This window comes from Bos mutus, chromosome 7 (genome assembly GCF_027580195.1).
Source record: "Bos mutus isolate GX-2022 chromosome 7, NWIPB_WYAK_1.1, whole genome shotgun sequence".
Lineage (NCBI taxonomy): Eukaryota > Metazoa > Chordata > Mammalia > Artiodactyla > Bovidae > Bos > Bos mutus.
The window spans coordinates 74893914-74913712 of NC_091623.1; the positions used below are offsets into that span (position 1 = coordinate 74893914).

The 19799-nt window shown below is 39.1% G+C and overlaps 1 pseudogene; it reads right to left on the reverse strand.

Moving 5' to 3' along the window:
- Positions 1-18248: 18248 nt before the first annotated feature.
- Positions 18249-18335, reverse strand: LOC138988706 (small nucleolar RNA SNORA11; annotated as a pseudogene).
- Between the last annotated feature and the right edge of the window lie 1464 nt (positions 18336-19799).

Genomic DNA, 19799 nt, shown 5'->3' on the forward strand with positions numbered 1-19799 from the left:
ATATATATTCTTTTTCAGATTCACTTCCATTAAGGGTTATTACATGATATTGAATATAGTTCCCTGTGCTATGCAGTAGGACCTTGAATACAGTAGTTTATATATAGTAATTTATTAATCCCAAACTCATAATTTATCTCTCCCTCAGCTTTTCCCCTTTGATAACCATAAGTTCTTTTTCTATGTCTGTAAGTCTGTTTTTGTGAATTTTTTTTTATAAAATTTAGAACCAGTTTATAAAGCTTTGTGAAAAGTCTGAATTAAAAAAACGAATTTTATTTATTTTTGACTGTGCTGGGTCTTTGTTGCTGCAGGGGCTTTTCTCTAGTTGTGGAGAGTAAGAGCTATTCTCTAGTTGTGTGCAGGCTTCTCACTGCAGCAGCTTCCCGTTGCAGAGCTGGGCTCTATGGTGAACAGGTCTTAGTAGCTGCGGCACATAGGCTCAGTAGTTGCAGTTCCCAGGCTCTGGAGCGTAGGCTCAGTAGTCATGGTGCATGGGCTTAGTCGCTCTGCAGACTGTAGGATCTTTCCAGATCAGGGATTAAACCCGTGTCTCCTACTTGGGCAGCCAGATTCTTTACCATCCAGCCCCCAGGGAAGCCCAAAAGCCTAGAGTTTTATTAGAATTAATTTATCTTAGATTTGAGAAGAATTTACCCTTTTATGGTTTTAAGTCTTCATATCTATGAACATAATATTTTTTTTTATTGATTTAGAACTTCTTTAATTTCATTTAACGCAATTTTATTGTTTTACATATAAGGTGCTCACATACCTTTTATTACATTTATTTCTAGATACCTTGTATTTTTGTTGCGATTATAAATGGTGTTTTAAGAAACATTAGTTAAATAGATCTTTTTTGGTATAAAGTAAAACAATATAATTGTACATATTGATTTCTGTTCAGCTACTTTGCTAAACTAATAATTCATCCTATTCTCCTGGGTTTTGTACAGGGAAAATGAAATTATCTATAAATAATGACAGACTGTTTTTTCTTTTCCAGTCCTTACCTGTTTTCCTTACCAAAATGTGCTTACTGGGACCTCCAGCACATTATGGTAAAGAAAATGATCATGATGATATGAGCATTCTTCTATTTTTCTTGATATTAATGGAATTGCTTTCAATTTTGCCATGATGTATGATGTTTTCTGTGAGCTTTTTGTAGATTCTTTAAAAAATCATATTAAGGAAGTTTCCCTCAATGTGCTCTGATTAAATTTTCTTCATGACAAAGAGATGCTGAACTATGTCAAAGGTTCTTTATTCATCTGTTGAGATGTGTGTGTGAGATGTGGAGACTTGCTGCCAGTGCCGCCTTCAAGCAGGACTTGCTGTCTGGTTAAGGGCATGCAGGAAGCAGAATGCTTCTGCCCGTCAGCTTGTTTCCAGTCTCCTGGCCCAGGCTCACAGACTTCCCAGAGCAGCCTGCTTCCAGAAACTGAACAAGGTGAGGGCTTCCTCTGATGTGGGATAACTCTGACAGGGCTCCCTGCTGGTTGGCGGAGGTTTTCTGGGGTCTGTATTACAGTTCAACTTACCCCTCTGCCCAGTCCTCCTTTCCTCTCTTCCTTCTACAGACCGTGATTCCTAATAAATGTTCAATATCCCAAACTCAGTCTCAGTGTTTGCTTTGGGGGAACCCACCTTGTGACAACATGATTGTTTTTCCTTTACTCTGTTCATGTAATGAATTGTATTAATTGGTTTTGCTGATATTAAACAACCTACATTTCTGTGATAAGCTCGAGTTTATCATTATCCATTATCTTTTTTATACCTTGATGGAATTTGTTAATTATTATTTTAGATTCCTATCATCTATAAGTATAAATGGAACTGGCCTGACATTTCTTATATGTACAACCCTTTTTTGCTTTTATTATCAAGGCTTTTTCTAGACTCATTAAATGAGTTAGGGAATTTTCCCCCTCTTTTTATTTTGGCAGAGTTTTTGTGAAAAGGTAATTTTAAAAATAACTCACCAGTAAACTTATCTATCTGGTGTTTTCTTAGAAAAAAGTTTCTTTTTTTTTTTTTCCTAATCAGATTATATGGGGTGTCCTTTATGAAACCTTGTATAGTTCCCTGACAAGGAACAATCTCCCCAGTGATTCTGGGGAGAATCTGAACACAATTAGAGAAAATATTTCAGGAAAATCTCCCTAGCTGATCAACTACATGCATGCATGCATACTAAATCGCTTCAGTCTTATCCAACTCTGCAACACTGTGGACTGTAGCCCTCCACGCTTCTCTGTCTATGGGCTTCTCCAGGCAAGAATATGGAAGTGGGTTGCCAAGCCCTCCTCCAGAGGATCTTCCTGACCCAGAGACTGAACCTGCATCTCCTCCAGCTCCTACATTGCAGGCAGATTCTTTACTGCTAAGCCACGAGGGAAACCCTTAAGGGAAGGTTAATGGGCAGTTCTGTGTGATCACCATGGACAGTAGTCGTCTGGGGACTCCGGGTAGCCATTCTCATTCTTTTCCTCTACCGTATATCTTACTGGTGTTATGTTACAGAAAATCTCCCCGTGAGCACCGGTGAAGGCACATTTTTCTCCCAGTTTGAAGGCATGGAACACACACAATGCGCTCACTCAGCACTAGCTTAGGCATCTGGAAATCTGAGGTCTAGTCTTGGCTCTGCTATATGGAAACAACCTCAGGCAGGCGGTAAAATTCTTACATGGGCTTCTTCATCTATAACTAGAATTATACATCCTGTTTTTGTGTTTTTTTTTTTTTTTAGTAAATAGATGAAATATGCATGCTTAGCATCATCTAAAGTGACTATCTTTACTCTCCTCCAGAATAATATGTGAACCTGAAGATACTTTAATTTTGGTTATCTACCATCTGACTTATATTCCATGGTTAGACTGTATTTTAGTTTTTTGCTTTAAACTTAGCTATATTGTTGTTTTATATTTGTCCACATATGAGCCATGTTCTTGTTGTGCTACTCTATTTTACATTTCATATCTTCCAACTAGTATAGCTTTTTCTTTCTGCTGGTAGTACGTCCTTTAGAATTTCCTGTAGAGAGGGTCTATATTGGCAGACTAAGTTTTTTCCTGAAAATATAATTGACCCTTGAACAATGGGGGGAGGGTAGGGGAACAAACCGCTCATGGATTCAAAAATACACATACAGCTTTTACCTCCTCCAAAACTTAATTACTAATAGCCAGGATAGGCAGGCACACTCAGTGTAACTTCATGGAAATACATCATAATTTCTGCCTGACTTTAGCCTTTTCGTTTTCGTAAAAATGTTTCTATATGGTACCAAACTTTCTTTCACAATTTGCTTTAGTTTCAGTGCCCATATCATAGAAGGGACATCTGGGAAAAGATGTCAAAATCACTCTTGAATAATCTGAAGCCTTCTGCAAGATTGTTTAATGCCAATTTGTTATGTGACTGCTTCTTCTATATCTTATTCCTCATCGTCCGACATTGGTTCGGAAGCACTCATCTCTATCAAGTCATCTTCTGTTAATTCCTCTGATGTGATGTCTTTTAGCTTTTGAATTTCTCTAAGATTCATATCTTCCAACCCTTCTTACCTTTTTTTCCTGCCATATCTATAATTTCTTTCATGATTTCTTTGACTGGATCTGTTGTAAATCTTGTGGAGTCCTGTGCAACATTTGGACAGAATTTTCTCTAGCAAGTATTTATTGTTTGGGTTTCATGATTTCATAGCTTTTTCTATAACAACAATGACATCTTAATGCTATAATCCTTCCAGACTTTCATGATCTTTTCTCTATTAGAGTTTTCTTCCATAACATTGACAGTCCTTTCCATAGAATACTGTGCCTGCTGTGCTTAGTCGCTCAATTGTGCCTGACTCTTTATGACCCCATGGACTGTAGCTTGCCAGGATCCTCCATCCATGAGGATTCTTCAGGCAAGAACAATGAAGTGGGTGGCCATGCCCTCCTCCAGGGAATCTTCCCAACCCAGGGATCAAACCCAGGTCTCTCACACTGCAGGGCAATTCTTTACCATATGAGCCACCAATGAGCCTTAAAACTCTTTATGACTCCCTGATCTAGAGGCAAGTAGACCACTTCAACATTTTTGGTGTTGAACTCTTGGGCTTCTGGGTAGTCAGAGGCATTGTCCAATCTCAAAAGAATTTTTAAAAGCAGTCCCTTACTAGCACAGTACTTCCTGAGTTCAGGGACAAAGCATAGATGGAACCAGTCTGGAAAAGTGGTTCTCATTGTCCAGGCCTTCTTGCTATACAACCAAAAGAATGGCAGCTGGTGTTTACCTTTTCCCTTCAAGGCTTGGGACTTAGCAGCTTTATAGATAGGGGCAGTTCTGACTACGTTTACACAAAACAGTGGAGAGTATCCCTTCCTGTCTTAAATCCTGGTACTCACTTTTCTTCCTTACTAGTAAATGTCCTTTGTAACATTTTTTCCAGAATAGAACACTTTCATCTGCATTAAAAACCTGTTCAGGCAGGTATTCTTTTGCCCCAATGATTTTCTTTTTTTTTTAACTTTTTATTTTATATTGGTGTATAGCCAATTAATGGGTTTCCCTGGTAGCTCAGCTGGTAAAGAATTTGCCTGCAATGTAGGAGACCCCAGTTCAATTCCTGAGTCAGGAAGATCCCATGGAGAAGGGATAGGCTACCCCTCCAGTATTCCTGGACTTCCCTGGTGGCTCAGAGAGTAAAGAATCTGCCTGTAATATGGGAGACCTAGATTCGATCCCTGGGTTTGGAAGATCCTCTGGAGGTGGGCACTGCAACCCACCCCAGTATTCTTGCTTAGATAAATCCCATGGACAGAGGAGCCTGGCGGGCTATAGTCCATGGGGTTGCAAAGAGTCGGACACAACTGAGTGACAAAGCATAACGCATAGCCGATTAAAATCCTCAATGATTTTCTTAACAGTGTCTGGGAAATCATTCACTGCCTCTTGGTTGGCTGAATCTGCTTTTCCTGTTATCTTGACATTTAGAAAACCAAACCTCTTTCTAAAATTATCAAACCATCCTTTGCTGGCATTAAATTCTCCAGCTTTAGAATCTTCATATTCCTTTTAAGTTGTCATATAATGACTGTTTTTTATCTAATCACACTAGAATCTATAGCCATGCCTTTCTTACAGCAATCTTGCACCCAAATAAAAGCTGCGTTTTCAATACAAGATAAAACGATACTTCACAAAAAGTGCAAGGTTTCCGTACCTGCTGTCATAGCTGCAGCAACAGCTTCACAAATTTCCTTTTTTTCTTTTCTTTTTCACAATGATTCTTACTCTGGACTTAATTATTTTGAAATGGTGGCCATCTGCAGCTGCAGACCTCAGTCTGTGGTACATATAAAGCAATTCACTTTTTTTTTTTTTTTGTAATGTCATGGCTTTTCTCCACTTCTTGGGAGCACTTCCAGCATCATTAGTGGCACTTCATATGGGTCCCATGGTGTTACTCAGGGTTTACACTATTACACTAAATAGGATGAAAATTTTGTAGGAACTATGAGAGATCACTTTTTACTGCAGATATGCAAATTACCGGAGAGACAAACTGCTCATGTGGAGATGACTAAGATCAAATGGCATTTTAAGCAGATACTTGTAACAGAATTCACTGCAGTACCAACAGGAATGGCTACAAATTATTATATTGCAGTAGTACAGCATATAATATAGTTAATTTTATACAGTTATGATATAATACTGCATATTGATGTTATTTAAGTTGTGAATAGAGCCATGTACAGTCTTTAAGTTTTTGTGCACATTCAGTTCAGTTCAGTTCAGTTCTGTTGCTTAGTTGTGTCCAACTCTTTGCAACCCCATGGACTGCAGTACGCCAGGCCTCCCTGTCCATTGCCATCTCCTGCAGTTTACCCAAACTCATGTCCATTGAGTCAGTGATGCCATCCAACCATCTCATCCTCTGTTGTCCCCTTCTCCTCCTGCCCTCGATCTTCCCCAGCATCAGGGTCTTTTCAAATGAGTCAGCTCTTTGCATCAGGTGGCAAAAGTATTGGAATTTCAGCTTCAACATGAGTCTTTCCAATGAACACCCAGGACTAGTCTCCTTTAGGATGGACTGGTTGGATCTCCTTGCAGTCTAGGGGACTCTCAAGAGTCTTCTCCAACACCACAGTTCAAAAGCATCAATTCTTCAGCGCTCAGCTTTCTTTATAGTCCAACTCTCACATCCATACACGACTACTGGAAAAACCATTGCCTTGATTAGACCGACCTTTGCTGATAAAGTAATGTCTCTGTTTTTTAATATGCTGTCTAGATTGGTCATAACTTTTCTTCCAAGGAGTAAGTGTCTTTTAATTTCATGGCTGCAGTCACCATCTGCAGTGATTTTGGAGCTCAAGAAAATAAAGTCAGCCACTGTTTCCACTGTTCTCCGTCTATTTGCCTTGAAGTGATGGGATCAGATGCCATGATCTTTGTTTTCTGAATGTTGAGCTTTAAGCCAACTTTTTCACTCTCCTCTTTCACTTTCATCAAGAGGCTCTTTAGTTCTTTGCTTTCTGCCATAAGGGTGGTGTCGCCTGCATATCTGAGGTTACTGATATTTCTCCCAGCAATCTTGATTCCAGCTTGTGCTTCATCCAGCCAAGCATTTCTCATAATGTACTCTGCATATAAGTTAAATAAACAGGGTGACAATATACAGCCTTGACATGCCCCTTTTCCTATTTGGAACTAGTCTGTTGTTCCATGTCCAGTGCTAACTGTTGTTTCCTGACCTGCATATAGGGAGGTCAGGTGGTCTGGTATTCCAATCTCTTTCAAAATTTTCCATAATTTATTGTGATCTACATAGTCAAAGTCTTTAGCATAGTCAATAAAGCAGAGATAGATATGTTTTTCTGAAACTCTCTCACTTTTTTGATGATCCAGCAGATGTTGGCAATTTGATCTCTGGTTCCTCTGCCTTTTCTAAATCCAGCTTGAACATCTGGAAGTTCATGGTTCACATATTGCTGAAGCCTGGCTTGGAGAATTTTGAGCATTACTTTGCTAGCATGTGAAATGAGTGCAATTGTGTGGTAGTTTGACCAGTCTTTGGCATTGCCTTTCTTTGGGATTGGAATGAAAACTGACCTTTCCCAGTCCTGTGGCCACTGCTGAGTTTTCCAAATTTGCTGGCATATTGAGCCCAGCACTTGCACAGCATCATCTTTTATTATTTGAAAGAGCTCAACTGGAATTCCAACACCTCCACTAGCTTAGTTCATAGTGATGCTTCCTAAGGCCCACTTGACTTCACATTCCAAGATGTCTGGCTCTAGGTGAGTGATCACACCATCGTGATTATCTGGGTCATGAAATCTTTTTTGTACAGTTCTTCTGTGTATTCTTGCCACCTCTTCTTAATATCTTCTGCTTCTGTTAGGTCCATACCATTTATGTCCTTTATCGAGTCCATCTTTGCATAAAATGTTCTCTTGGTATCTCTAATTTTCTTGAAGAGATCTCTAGTCTTTCCCATTCTAATATTTTCCTCTCTTTCTTTGCACTGATCACTGAGGAAGGCTTTCTTATCTCTCCTTGATATTCTTTGGAACTCTGCATTCAAATGGGTATATCTTTCCTTTTCTCCTTTGCTTTTCACTTCTCTTCTTTTCACAGCTATTTGTAAGGCCTCCTCAGACAGCCATTTTGTTTTTTTGCATTTGTTTTTCTTGGGGATGGTCTTGCTCCCTGCCCCCTGTACAATGTCATGAACCTTCATCCGTAGTTCTTCATGCACTCTATCAGATCTAGTCCCTTAAATCTATTTCTCACTTCCACTGTATAATCATAAGGGATTTGATTTAGGTCATACCTGAATGGCCTAGTAGTTTTCCCTACTTTCTTCAGTTTAAGTCTTGGCAATAAAGAATTCATGATCTGAGCCACAGTCAGATCTTGGTCTTGTTTTTGCCAACTGTATAAAGCTTCTCCATCTTTGGCTGCAAAGAATATAATCAGTCTGATTTTGATGTTGACCATCTGGTGATATCCATGTGTAGAGTCTTCTCTGGTGTTGTTGGAAGAGGAGGTTTGCTATGACCAGTGCTTTCTCTTGGCAAAACTCTATTAGCCTTAGCCCTGCTTCATTCTGTACTCCAAGGCCAAATTTGCCCGTAACTCCAGGTGTTTCTTGACTTCCTACTTTTGCATTCCAGTCCCCTGTAATGAAAAGGACATCTTTTTTGGGTGTGTGTTCTAAAAGGATTTGTAAGTCTTCATAGAACTGTTCAACTTCAGCTTCTTCATCGTTACTGGTTGGGGCATAGACTTGGATTACTGTGATATTGAATGGTTTGCCTTGGAAATGAACAGAAGTTATTCTGTCGTTTTTGAGATTGCATTCAAGTACTGCATTTCGGACTCTTTTATTGACCATGATGGCTACTCCATTTCTTCTAAGGGATTCCTGCCCACAGTAGTAGATATAATGGTCATCTGAGTGAAATTCACCCATTCCAGTCCATTTTAGTTCACTAATTCCTAGAATGTTGACATTCACTCTTGCCATCTCCTGTTTTACCACTTTCAATTTGTCTTGAACATGGACCTAACATTCCAGGTTCCTATGAAATATTGCTCTTTACAGCATTGGACCTTGCTTCTATCACAAGTCCCACCCACAACTGGGTGTTGTTTTTGCTTTGGCTCCATCCCTTCATTCTTTCTGAAGTTATTTCTCCACTGATCTCCAATAGCGTATTGTGCACCTACCAACCTGGGGAGTTTATCTTTCAGTGTCCTATCTTTTTGCCTTTTCATATTGTTCATAGGGTTCTCAAGGCAAGAATACTGAAGTGGTTTGCCATTTCCTTCTCCAGTGGACCACATTCTGTCAGAACTCTCCACCATACCCGTCCGTCTTGGGTGGCCCTACATGGCATGCTCATAGTTTCATCGAGTTAGACAAGGCTGTGGTCCATGTGATCAGATTGGCTAGTTTTCTGACTGGTTTCATCTGTCTGCCCTCTGATGCCCTCTGTCAGTGCCTACTGTCTTACTGGGGTTTCTCTTACCTTGGACGTGGGGTATCTCTTTACAGCTGCTCCAGCAAAGCGCAGCTGCTGTTCCTTATCTTGGACGTGGGGTATTTCCTCATGGCCTTCACTCCTGACCTTGGACATAGGGTATCTCCTCTTGGCTACTCACCACTCCAGTGCCACACAGCCGCTGCTCACGGCTCCAAATTTCAATAAACTTTTAACTTTCTGGATATATTTGTGTATATTTTGTGGTTGTTGTTTAGTTGCTAAGTTGTATCCAACTCTTTTGTGACCCCATGTATTGTAGCTCACCAGGTTCCTCTGACCATGGAATTTCCCAGTCGAGAATACTGGAGTGGGTTGCCATTTCCTTATCTAGTGAATCTTCCTGACCCAGGGATTGAACCTGTGTCTTCTGCATTGGTAGGCGAATTCTTTACCACTGAATCACCATGGAAGCCCATATTTTGTGGCAGTAGATGATAAAATAGACTAATATTTGCATATATTTTATGCATTCACGACATACTTAACATTTTCTTATTTTTTTGGATATTTTCAGGCTACCCAGTTTGAGTTTTTTCAAATCGTTGCAAATGTCCAAAAGTTTCCAGTATATTTACTGAAAAAGATTCACCTATAGGTGGACCTGTGTAGTTCAAGCCTGTGTTGTTCAAGAGGCAACTATATCTATATTTCACCCTCAGTTTTTTCAAAGGAGTTTCACTAGGTATGCATTCTTAGTTTGACCTAGAATTTTAAGTATATTATTTCGTTGTCTTCTGGCTTCCACTGTTGTGATGGACATTGAAGGGTCTGCCATCAATTTGATAATACGTTCTTTGTATTGTCTCTCTGACTTGTTGCTGTTGTTGTTCTGTTGCTCAGTCATGTCTGACTCTTTGCAGCCCCATGCACTGTAGCACACCAGTTTTCCTGTCCTTTATCATATCTCTGAGCTTGCTCAAACCCATGTCCATGGAGTCGGTGATGTAATCCAACCATCTGGCCCTCTGTCGTTCCCTTCTCCTTCTGCCTTCAACCTTTCCCAGCATCAGGGTCTTTTCTAATGCATTGGCTCTTTGCATCAAGTGGCCAATGTTTTGGAGCTTCAGCTTCAGCATCAGTCCTTCCAATGAATGTTTAGGACTGATTTCCTTTACGATTGCCTGGCTTGATCTCCTTGTAGTCCAGGGACTCTCAAGAGTCTTCTCCAACACCACAGTTCAAAAGCATAAATTCTTTGGTGCTCAGCCTTCTTTATGGTCCAACTCCATATGTGACTACTGGAAAAACCATAGCTTTGACTAGATGGACTTTTGTCAGCAAAGTAATGTCTCAGCTTTTTAGGTTTGTCATAACTGCTATCTAGGTTTGTCATAGCTTTTCTTGTAAAGAGCCAGTGTCTTTTAATTTCACGGCTGCAGTCACCATCTGCAATGATTTTGGAGCCCAAGAAAATAGTCTGTCACTGATTCCCAATCTATTTGCAATGAAGTGATGGGAACTTACTATCCTGAAATTTCCTTTTAATTTATCTAAATGTGGATTTAAACATGTTTTTCTTCTGGACAGTTACTGAAAATTATGAATTTGATTTACAATCTTCATTTCTGAAAGAGTCTTAGTCATTCCCTTTGTATATTTTATCCCCTTCATTCTTTCTTTCTTTCCTGCTAGACATCTACTAGAGTATGTTAGAATTTTTACTCTATCCCTCATGGTTTTTAACTTTATTTTTTGGGAGTTTTTGTCTGTTTATGCTGCATTCTGAATGTCTTTGTATTGTGGGTTACAGATTGTCTCAGCTATGCCTAATTTATCATTGATTTCATGCAGGCATGTTTTTTACATTGAGTAATTTATTTTAATTGGAAGCTAATTGCTTTACAATATTGTAGTGGTTTTTGCCATGCATTGACATGAATCAGCCATGGGTGTACATGTGTCCCCTATCCCGAACCCCACTCCCACCTCCCCCCATCCCATCCCTCTGGGTTGTCCCAGTGCACCGGCTTTGAGTGCCCTGTTTCATGCATTGAACTTGGACTGGTCATCTATTTCACATATGGTAATATACATGTTTCAATGCTATTCTCTCAAATCATCCCACCCTCGCCTTCTCCCACAGAGTCCAAAAGTCTGTTTTTTGTAACTGTCTCTTTTGCTGTCTTGCATATAGAGCTGTCATTACCATCTTTCTAAATGCTGTTTATATGTATTAATATGCTATATTGGTGTTTTTCTTTCTGACTTACTTAACTCTGTATAACAGGCTCCAGTTTCACCCACCTCATTAGAATTGATTCAAATGCATTCTTTTTAATAGCTGAGTAATATTCCATTGTGTATATGTGCCGCAGCTTTCTTACCCATTCATCTGCTGATGGACATCTAGGTTGCTTCCATGTCCTAGCTATTGTAAACAGTGCTGCAATGAACACTGCGGTACACATGTCTCTTTCAGTTCTGGTTTCCTCGGTGTGTATACCCAGCAGTGTGATTGCTGGGTCATATGGCAGTTCTATTTTCAGTTTTTAAGGAATCTCCACACTGTTCTCCATAGTGGCTATATTAGTTTGCCTTCCCACCAACACTGTAAGAGAGTTCCCTTTTCTCCACACCCTCTCCAGCATTTATTGTTTGTAGACTTTTTGATAGCAGCCATTCTGACTGGCGTGAGATGGTACCTCATTGTGGTTTTGATTTGCATTTCTCTGATAATGAATGATGTTGAGCATCTTTTCATGTGTTTGTTAGCCATCTGTATGTCTTTGGAGAAATGTCCATTTCTTTGGCCCTTTTGTGATTGCGTCAGTTATTTTTCTGACACAGGTATTGAGCTGCATGAGTTATTTGTATATTTTTGAGATTAATTCTTTGTTAGTTGCTTTGTTTGCTATTATTTTCTCCCACTCTTAAGGCAGTCTTTCCACCTTGCTTATAGTTTCCTTCATTGTGCAAAAACTTATAAGTTTAATTAGGTCCCTTTTGTTTATTTTTGCTTTTATTTCCATTACTCTGGGAGTTGGGGCATAGAGGATCCTGCTGTGGTTTATGTCAGGGAGTGTTTTGCCTATGTTTTCCTCTAGGAGTTTTATAGTTTCTGGTCTTATATTTAGATCTTTAATTCATTTTGAGTTTATTTTTGTGTATGGTATTAGAAAGTGTTCTAGTTTCATTTTTTACAGGTGATTGACCAGTTTTCCCAGCACCACTTGTTAAAGAGATTGTCTTTTCTTCATTGTATATTTTTGCCTCCTTTGTAAAAGATAAGGTGTCCATAGGTATTTCTGGGCTTCTATTTTGTTCCATTGATCTATATTTCTGTCTTTGTGCCAGTACCATACTGTCTTGATGACTATAGCTTTGTCACGTAGTCTGATGTCAGGCAGGTTTATTCCTCCAGTTCCATTCTTCTTTCTCAAGATTGCTTTGGCTATTCTAGGTTTTTTGTATTTTCATACAAATTGTGAAATTATTTGCTCTAGTTCTGTGAAAAATACCATTGGTAGCTTGATAGGGATTGCACTGAATCTATAGATTGCTTTGGGTAGTATATTCATTTTCACTCTATTGATTCTTCCAATCCATGAACATGGTATATTTCTCCATCTATTTGTGTCATCTTTGATTTCTTTCATCAGTGTTTTATGCTTTTCTATATATAGGTCCTTTGTTTCTTTAGGTAGATTTATTCCTATTTTATTCTTTTTGTCACAATAGTGAATGGGATTGTTTCCTTAATTTCTGTTTCTGTTTTATTATTGTTAGTGTGTAGGAATGCAAGGGATTTCTGTGTATTAATTTATATCCTGCAACTTTACTATATTCATTGATTGGCTCTAGTAATTTTCTGGTGGTATCTTTAGGGTTTTCTACATAGAGGATCATGTCATCTGCAAACATTTAGAGTATTACTTCTTTTTTTCTAATCTGGATTCCTTTTATTTCTTTTTTGGCTCTGATTGCTTTGGCTAAAACTTCCAAAACTATGTTGAAAAGTAGTGGTGAGAGTGGGCACCCTTGTCTTGTGCCTGACTTTAGGGGAAATGCTTTAAATTTTTTGCCATTGAGTATTATTTTTCTGGGCTCCAAAATCACTACAGATGGTGACTGGAGCCATGAAATTAAAAGATGCTTACTCCTTGGAAGGAAAGTTATGACCAACCTAGATAGCATATTCAAAAGCAGAGACATTACTTTGCCAACAAAGTTTCGTCTAGTCAAGGCTATGGTTTTTCCAGTGGTCATGTATGGATGTGAGAGTTGGACTGTGAAGAAGGCTGAGCACTGAAGAATTGATGCTTTTGAACTGTGGTGTTGGAGAAGACTCTTGAGAGTCCCTTGGACTGCAAGGAGATCCAACCAGTCCATTCTGAAGGAGATCAGCCGTGGGATTTCTTTGGAAGGAATGATGCTAAAGCTGAAACTCCAGTACTTTGGCCACCTCATGCGAAGAGTTGACTCATTGGAAAAGACTCTGATGCTGGGAGGTATTGGGGGCAGGAGGAGAAGGGGACAACAGAGGATGAGATGGCTGGATGGCATCACTGACTTGATGGACCTGAGTCTGAGTGAACTCCGGGAGTTGGTGATGGACAGGGAGGCCTGGCGTGCTGTGATTCATGGGGTCGCAAAGAGTTGGACACGACTGAGCGACTGATCTGATCTGATGTTTGCTGTGGGTTTATCATATATGGCTTTTATTATGTTAAGGTATGTTCCTTCTATGCCTGCTTTCTGGAGGATTTTTTTTTTATCATAAATGTGTGTTGAATTTTGTCAAAGGCTTTCTCTGCATCTGTTGAGATAATCATATGGTTTTTATCTTTCAATTTGTTAATGTGGTGTATCACATTGACTGATTTGCAAATATTGAATAATCCTTGCACCCCTGGCATAAAGCCCTTGGTTATGATGTATGATCTTTTTAATATGTTGCTGGATTCTGTTTTCTAGAATTCTGTTGAGGATTTTTTGCATCTATGTTCCTCAGTGATATTGGCCTGTAGTTTTCTTTTTTTTTCATGCAGGTTTTTTTAAATTTCAAATATTATATTTTCTTAAAGTTTTATTTTTTCAATATTTCTTTATTTATTTTAATTACTTTCTTCACATATTTGAAGTATTCTTTCTAATATCTTTAAATATATTAAATACACTTATTTTATGATCTGAGTTTGATCATTTCAGTGGATAAATCTTTATATATCTGATTTCTTTTGGTTCTTATTTGTATGTGTGTGTTTTATAGTATTATTATATGTACTCTGAGCTTATATTTCTCATAAAGTTATTTGATGGGATTTTTATAGTCTGATAAAAATTTGTGTATATGTTATATTTTTATTTTTGATGGATGTTTGGTGATACTACTTCCCTCATATCTCAGTTGATAAAGAATCTGCCTTTAATGCAGGAGACCTCAGTTTGATTCCTTGGTTGGGAAGATCAGCTGGAGAAGGGAAAGGCTACCCACTCCAGTATTCTTGGGCTTCGCTTCTGGCTCAGCTGGTAAAGAATCCGCCTGCACTGTGGGAGACCTGGATTCGATCCCTGGGTAGGGACGATCCCCTGGAGAAGGGAAAGGCTACCCACTCTAGTATTCTGGGCTGCAGAATGCCATGGACTGTCTAGTCCATGGGGTCGCAAAGAGTCAGACATGACTGAGCAACTTTCACTGCACTTCACTTCACTTCACTGATGTAGAAAATTAAGTAATTAGGTTGGTGTTTTTCTGGATCACAAAGGTAGTGTTAGGACTCAGGCTAGAAGCACATATGGTGGCTGGTGATGGTTATGAAATATCAGAGGAGACCAATTTCAGATCAGAGGAGGCCAGGTTGAGAAATGTTAAGTTTCTCTTTTATCCCTTGCTGAAAGGAACATTTATTTCTATTTTACACTTGCATAGGCCTTTAGAGTCCACTTTATGTACAGATCCCCTATTAGACAGCTCTAGGTAGCTCCAGGCTTATTTTCTTTCCCACTTCAAATCTGAGGCTCAAGGTCCCTGGGTTAATTTGATGACCTCAGGATGAAAACATTCCTTGAAGCTCTGTTCACCTTTCTAAATTCCAGTGTTCACTTTTTTTTTCCCCTGCTCTCAAGAGTCCTCATTTGCTTGCCTTGTCAGTGATGGATTTTAAAGATTTTAAAAATACGTTATTCAGTATTTTTGGTTATTGTCCGTTAGAGGCTATTCACATATCTGTTCCACCATACTGTTGAAAATGAAGTCCGGTTAGTCCCATGTTTGTTTAAAGATAAGGAAATTCAAGTTTAGAAAAGTCACATGTCTGCCCTAGGTCACAGGACTTGCAGGTGTCCAGGTGGAGGATAGTAGATGACATGCCAATTGCTCTTGTGATTTCCTGGCCTTCTGAAGATTTCAATGGTCAGTTAGAAGGAGTGCTCATAATAGACATTCAATTAGAGAGATAATTTTCTAAAATATTTTGAAGAATTTTTCCTATTTGGAAAGGTACTCACAAATTGTTAAACAATCTTCTATTAAGGATACAGAGTGGGCATTAGTATCTTTTGATTTAGAGACCGACACAACAGGAATTCACAGGCAACTAAGGATGTGTATGTTTGTTAGTTGCTCAGTCATGTCTGACTCTTTTCGACCTCATGAACTGCAGCATACCAGGCTCCTCTGTCCATGGAATTCTCCAGGCAAGAATACTGGAGTGGGTTGCCATTCCTTTCTACAGTGGGTCTTCCTGACTCAAGGGTCAAACTGGGGTCTCCTCTATTGCAGGCAGATTTTATACTGTCTGAGCTACCAGGGAAGCCCCACAACTAAGTGTCAGTTCAGTTCAGTTGCTCGGTCATGCCTGACTGTTTGCAACCCCATGGACTGCAGCATGCCAGGCTTACCTGTCCATCACTAACTTCTGGAGCTTGCTCAAACTCAGGTCCATTGAGTTGGTGATGCCATCCAATCATCTCTTCCTCCTTCATCTGTTGTCTCCTTCTCCTCCTGCCTTTAATCTTTCCCAGCATCAGGATCTTTTCCAGTGAGTCAGTTCTTCGTATCTATAATGCATGAATTTTTCCCATGTCAGTTTTGGAAACTTTTGAAAGTAGTTTTTAATTTCTAGTAATTTAGATAAAAATCTTAAAAATAGTGTACATTGATCATAATGTAATTTCGGTAGTCTCACTTGGAAAACAAGAATCAAATTATACAGGTATATTTTCTAAACAGCAAATAACTTGGCAGTTTTTGAAAACAAAGCTTTGTGGAGCACTTCATACTGAAGAATGTATTAGATGACTCCTTTAGTAAGTTTCTAGATTGAAGGCAATTTTTCTCTCCTTAGATAATTCTGTAAATACTGATCAGATTGTATCAGGTGAGAAAAAAGAGATAGCCAATTCCATGTCCCTGATGTCTGGGTGCCAGTTGGTATGGTAGCTACTTTGGGTATAAACCTATAATATGAAGGCAGTTATAAGATAATTTGAGATGGAAACAGGTGAAGTTTAAATAATTTCAGGCTGAGAAGAGATGAGCAAATGGCAGCTATTCCAAGCATCCCTGGCAGAGTTCCTGTGGTGTTTGGACAGGCATGACTCCTAATGTCATTTTATTACACTCATATTAAAGACTAGAATTTTAGATCAACAGTGTGCAAATTTGGTTTATCACTTGTGTTCAAAAAAGAGCTGACAGAATTCTAACAGGAGAACTTCAGTGCTTTTCAAGAGTACCAGGAGGAACATAACTCTAGGTCTCATAGAACAAAAACTGACTAGAAATGTGAAATTATTTGCATTAGACACTAAGGAATTCCAAGAACACTCTTGAATCAGGACTCTTCATGTGTGTGTATATCTTTGTGTGTTTATATATTTAAAAGTAAGTTTGCTTTCTATTTGGTGATTTTTAGCCCATCCAGGACTTTGTGATTTTGTAGTAATTGTACTCAAAGCAAATGAATCACAGCGAAATACTCAATGCTGATCCCACCCAGCTAGTTCTGTAATCACTGGCCCTGCAGAGGATAGGAAACACATTGTACAGCCCGATTTGTCCTTGTCAGAAGCACAACAATGCTTAGGACTAAAACCCAAAGTTATACATGACTCTAAAAAGAGCTATTTGTCAAGTGGTTCATTGGCACAAATTGAAATGAAATGAGGTCCCGGGCTCTTGAGGTCACTTTTCAACAGGAAGAATTCATTATCTAACTATACACAGAGGAAAATGCCTCACAATTGTATTTGCTTGTAAAGGATGAGTGCCCACATATAAAGCCAAAGTGGCAGAGGTCACTTAAAAGAAATAAATGACATAAAAGCAAAGACTCAAGTGTCCCTTGGCTGATAGCCTCTGGCTTCTTCCTCCCAGTCAGGGCTGCTTTGGGGCTTACTGCTCAATGGACTGAAGGAAATACTTGGAGAGGTCTTTGTTGTTTATGCAAAAATCACTTGCATAGGTCCTGCTAATTTGTCTACTGGAAACAGTGTAGTCTTATGAGTCTCTCCTTCTTGGGTTGGGGGGAGTTTATTCCCCATCCTTCCCCACATTCCACATTTTTCTGAAGTGTACATTTTCTTTTAAGACATTCTATGGCCTTCTCTTCACTTTGTGGAGAAAGTGCAACCTTGAATGTTTTACAGCTCATTGGGTGATAACTGGTAGGGTATTGTTTTCGGCTTAGAAAGTGGACAGAAAGGAAGTGTACACTGAACACATCAAACCTGAGGACAGAATTTTTCAACATATTTATATAAATAACTTGGAACAGAGAATTGATTACTTTGGTTTCTGTTGGGCAGAGTAGGGACGATAACAAAAATCAAAGACTTTTTTCCCCCCAGTTCATCTTAGGATTAACTTTAATGAAATAAGTAGTGTTGCACATTCTATGGGGTTGGACAAAGGTTTAATAACATATATCCATCATTATAATGTCATTCAAAGTATATTCACTGCTTATAAAAACTAGTCTTTTTTCATCTCCCCCAAATCTCCTGGCAACCAATGGTCTTATCATTGTTTCCATAGTTTTGCTTTTTTTTTTTTTCAGAATGGCATGTACTTGGAGTCTATTTTTCTTTCTCCGTTCAAAGCCTTTATAAGGTCTCTCATGGTCCACCCGTGCATGGACCAGACAGGCCATAGGTGGCAAGCTTCCCCACTAAATACTGTAGCTTTTCTTCCAGTATTCAGCCCATTCCACTGGTCCTGCCCAGCAGCCGCGTGGAGGTGCAGGGATGTGTTGGGTGTTTGTTCATAGGAAGGCTGCAAGTTTTGTACCCCTTGTCACCACGAACCCAGATTTATGTCATGTGAAAGACATTTTAAGTGGAAAAGAAAAATGACATGGCTAAAGAGGATGGATTTAAATAGGGACAGGGCAAGGAGGTGGAAGTAGAGATCAATTCCCTTAATCTCTTCCCATATTTCAACCCTCTCTAAACTCTGACAGTAGGAGGGAAGGGCTGGAGAGGCTCACATATCAAGTCCAGCATCCATTTTTCAGTACTGCCTGTTTTCCCCTGTCCATTCACATCAGTCTTTTTTTCAAAGTTATTTTCTAATAATGTGGCCTCTCATTCATTCTCTTTCTCAAATTTTTTATGGCACCACCATTGATGGAAATTGGACATCTTAACCATATTATGTCTTCCAATCCATCAAAATGGATGTTTTTCCATTTGTTTCTTTCTTTAAAAAATTCTTTCAGCAGTATCTTTTCCTGGTTCTCAACTGTTGTTGTAGGTGACTGTTGCATGTTCCTGTTATAGTTTTTCTTGAGTGGTAGGTGACTTTGGACATGATGGTGGTGCCCTTCATTGAGACATAGGATACATGAAGAGAATCAGTATGTAGAGCATGGGGGAAGCCATGATCCCAGTGCTGGCTCTGTTGAGTTTTAAATACTAGTATGGCATCTATTAAATTTACTTAGATGCAGAGATTTGGAGTTAAACAAATTTGGAGTTAATGATGGATAGAATCAGGAGAATGAGTGAAGATGCTTAGGGAATGTGTATACAGAGAGGGAGAAGAAAATCAGTTCTTTCATTCTCATTTTCTCCAATAAAAAGCCATGTAAGTGAGACAGTATTTCCAACTTACTAACCCTACTTCTACTTTGAGTGCATGCTACAACAGCCAACAGGAAAGCGGGAAACATTAAAAGGAGAATTTGGACAAACAGAACCAAGTGTCAAGAACATGGATACCTGCTTACTGCTTCCTTTCAGCTATCTGAATACTGTGTATTAAATAGTAACAATGATGCTTTATCCAGTAAGATCTCCCTCCAGGGGTTTGTAAGTCATGTGATTCTTTTCTCATTTCCCCTGATAGAAATAACTGTGGTCTTAAAAGCTTAGAGAGGAAGAGACAGGTCCATTTCTCCTTTTTCTTGTCCAGTAGACCCAATCTCCTTCAAATGCCATGTAAGACATTTAAAAGTGGCACAGATTCTCTTTAGTCTAGAATGATTTGAATGTGATTCGGCATAGAAGGGGACTGGACTGGATGGACATAAAATTCTGTCATTTAATCTGTGAAGTGAGATGACAGTAAAGAGAGTGAGTCCCTTCAGTGTCCCCCAGCGACTTAGTTCCTAAGTATTTCTTGGTCCAATTTACAACCCTTTCCCATTATTTTCTTATGATTTATATGCAAAGGGGATGAAAGATATGTGATTAAGGAATTTTAAATTTTATGTATAACTGTTATTGGAATGTAACTTCCATGAGGGCAGGGACCTTGCCTGTTTTGTTCACAACTTTACCTGCAGTGCTGAGAAA